This window comes from Triticum urartu, chromosome 7 (genome assembly GCF_003073215.2).
Source record: "Triticum urartu cultivar G1812 chromosome 7, Tu2.1, whole genome shotgun sequence".
Lineage (NCBI taxonomy): Eukaryota > Viridiplantae > Streptophyta > Magnoliopsida > Poales > Poaceae > Triticum > Triticum urartu.
Window position 1 is genome coordinate 138,368,340 of NC_053028.1, and position 3,462 is coordinate 138,371,801.

Here is a 3,462-nt window from a genome sequence, read left to right on the forward strand (position 1 = left end):
ATAAGATTTGACTGAAGTCAAACCTCGTAAAGTTTGACCAACTTTATAGAAAAAAAAATACCAACATTCATAATCTAAAATCAATATCAATAGATGTGTTATGACTTAAAGTTTCATATTGTATAACTTTAACATGTCAAATGTTGATATTTTTTCATACAAATACGGTCAAACTTTGTGAAGTTTGAGTTTAGAGATTTCTAATATGCAGAGTAAAAAGGATCGGAGGGAGGACTAGTGGTAGACTTGATCTGCCGGGGATGGCCTGTGGGCTCTAGCGGCACATTGCAAATGTGCTGACACGTAGTAGACAGAATGAGCTCGCAGATGACGACGCATGATGGAGGGACGAGGCCGAGGACCAGGCTATAGCTGTAGCTCTTGTGAGGGAGGTCTCCCTCCCCGTCGCCGGCCCTGATGTTGACCTTGGCATAGCCCGCTCGCTGGCTAGGCTGGTCGCTTTTGGCAGGACTGGCGCGCGCAATTCCTCTTTTCAAAAGATAGGCTGGCGGGCAGGCAGGAACTGGCAGGCGCATGTGTGCGCGCAGCCAGCCCGAGGAGCTAGCTAGCGCGATCGACAGCAAAATTACAGGCAGAGAATTCTCTCTTTCTTTCATAGGGATCATGAGTGTAAAGCAACGACTAAACACTGCCGGCACGCACACCCACGGCGCACACATACGCCCACATAATGCGTCCCGCGTCGCGTCCTTTTCCCCCTCCTCCTCCTCCCTGCATCATTTGCGACAGACAGAGAGGGAGGAGAGGAATCTCTGCGTGCAGCGGGCGGGCACGGCTGCAAAACGCAGGCTAGCCGGCGGCAGCTTTTCCTCCTTTCATCACTTTCGCCGCCGGCCAGCCAGCCAGCCAACCGGAGATCGATCGACGCATCATCGCCATCTGTCCACCCATCGATGATCGGCACATTCATGAACAGCAGCTTTGCCTGTGCAGAGGCGAGGAGCACAGCAGTCGCCACGCTGCGCGATGCCGATGCGCGCTACTATTGCTCTCGCTCTTTCCCAGTCCGCTCCAGCGCAGCGCAGGGGCGGCTCCTTTTCTCGCGGCGCATGCATGCATGCGGACGCGGTACGACCTACGCTCCTCTTTTCCCTCCTCTACTGCCGCGCCGCGGCCCTTTTCCAGAAAGAGCCATTTTGCGCCCCAGCTTTCATCTCATCCACCCTCTGCTCCTGCATTGCTGCCGGCCCGGCGCTCGCATGTCGTCCCTCCTTTCTGCCTGGCTCGCCCTTGATCATGATTCGCCGTTGATGCGCCGGTGACAGGCACATACTCCTACCCTGCTTGCCGGTCATCCTGACGTCGCCGAAATGTACGTACGTTCTAATCACGCATGTTCCAGTAGATTTTCACGAGCAGATAACGTTGGTTGGTTTGTCAACATTTTATTCTAATCAAATCAAGAAAACTCAAGTGCCATGGATTTTAGTGCGTTTTTGGTGGCTTGAATTGTATCCGAAAGGAATCATCTCGATCGGAGCTGGTAGGCGAGATCGTCGTACCACCATGCATATGCGAGCAGTAGTACGTGCTAGATTAGTCTAGTGTTGCCGGTGGTGTGTCGTCGTGCTAACCAAATATTCTTCCTAGGCAAGATATAACTGGATTAGAAGGCTCTAATTGTTTTAAATTAGATTCGGGTGGTCCACGCCGTTCTGATGTTTAGCGAGATGTGATCAAGGAGATATGTACTTAGATTATTGCGGCCTACCGACAATGACACAGTAGGAATTTAGTTGGAACATAAGTTAGGCGGAGGAGTATCATTTTGCTGACGTAAGCACCCGTCCTTGCCCAGAGAAAAGGAACTCGCAGCGTAGGCTGTGCACGGGATCGATTGAGCGGTAATTTCGAAAATCAAGGAGGCAGAGTAGTGAACGCCGAAACTACTGGACGCATTATACTCCCTTCCGATTACTCTTATCGAACGAGTGATTTAGGCCTTGTTCGGAATCTCTTCACTTCACGGAGCTGTGGAGCTTGGTTTGAGTCGTGAAAATGAGCTGCAGCCTGCTCTGCTCCGGGAGCGTAGTAGTCGAGGAACTTCTGAAAAATATGAAAGGAGCGAAATACTAGAGTTTTTCACAACACGGCCGTTTCAGTGGGAGTGTTGGTCGCCAAGATTAAAGAGGAATGCTCGCTTTGGAGCCTTGCGCGGGAGCAAAGCATTTGTGTAACATTATGTCGCGAGAGTGATGTACTGTGTTTGGCCTTTGGCCATACATTGTTAACCTAATTCTCTTTTAATCAATGAAAATGGCAAATCTTTTACCTAGTTTAAAAAAAAATCTCTTGAGAAGAAGGAAAAAATGACTAAGCAACAGTAAACAGGGGAGCTAAGCTGTGTAAAAACGATGGAGGGGTACCGGCGCCAAATTTGAGCACGCATGCCCGTGACAAGCTGAGCAATGATGAATCGCCGGTCTCTATCGCGATCACGGGGCGTCGCGGTCGGTCGGATCGGATCGGAGGCCGTCGTCGATCGACCACCGCCAGCGTACGACAGGGACGTCCATTTTTGACACGAGGTTCCCGGGTCAGACGACCGGCCGGATCATGCATGTGGCATCTCGCTCGCCGATTCCGCGAGCCAATCCGTTCCGCTCCGTAGCTCTTCAGCCGGGGCTGGACACGGGCAACGAATACAAGATTTTTTTTTTCTTTTTTGGAGAAAAGATACAAGCTTGCTCTGAGTGCTTGACCAGGTCAAGTCGACTTCCCTGCACCAATTGGGCCGTTCAGACTGCCTGGCAAGCTGGGCTATATACATGCTGTGGCCAGACAGCGAGTGACCTTAATTTGTGGTCCATCAGTAAGTTCGTGCATGGGCCTGAAATGATTGCTGATGTCATCAGGGTTGGTGGACGTCGTATTGTTGTTCGTTCTCCTTGTGTTATCTATCCGATATTTATTACTGGAAGCAAATGGTGGTCGTGCCGGAGTGGTTATCGGGCATGACTAGAAATCATGTGGGCTCTGCCCGCGCAGGTTCGAATCCTGCCGACCACGCCTCCTTTTTTATTTTATTTTTACGTGCCTTCTGTTTCTGTGAATATTTAGATTACTTACCATAATATTTGGTTTCATCTCTGAGTTCTTTTTTTTGTTAATGTCAAAAAAGGCGTGAGGTTGCGGGGTCAAGGATCGGGTTGCTCGATGCCAAATTAGTATAGCTATCCTTCGTATGACACAACAATCTGATTTTGCTTGGTTCCGAAACATAACTATTTTTTTATTTTTGTTTTTGTTTTATAGGTAAGCTATATGTTATTCAAGGCATCAATAGAAAACCCTATTTACGAACCAACATGTGGTTGGATGGTTAGAGGGACTGTGATATCCCCAGCCCATCAGGGTTCAAGTCCTGGTGCTCGCATTTATTTCTGGATTTATTTCAGGATTTTCGGCGATGCACGTTCAGTGGGAGAAGATGTCTCCGTC

General features: G+C 49.4%; 1 non-coding gene across 1 annotated transcript; it reads left to right on the forward strand.

Moving 5' to 3' along the window:
• Nucleotides 1-2,948: 2,948 nt before the first annotated feature.
• TRNAS-AGA lies at nucleotides 2,949-3,030 on the forward strand. The gene has a single exon. It is a non-coding gene; the product is annotated as a tRNA-Ser (tRNA).
• The last annotated feature ends 432 nt before the right edge of the window (nucleotides 3,031-3,462 follow it).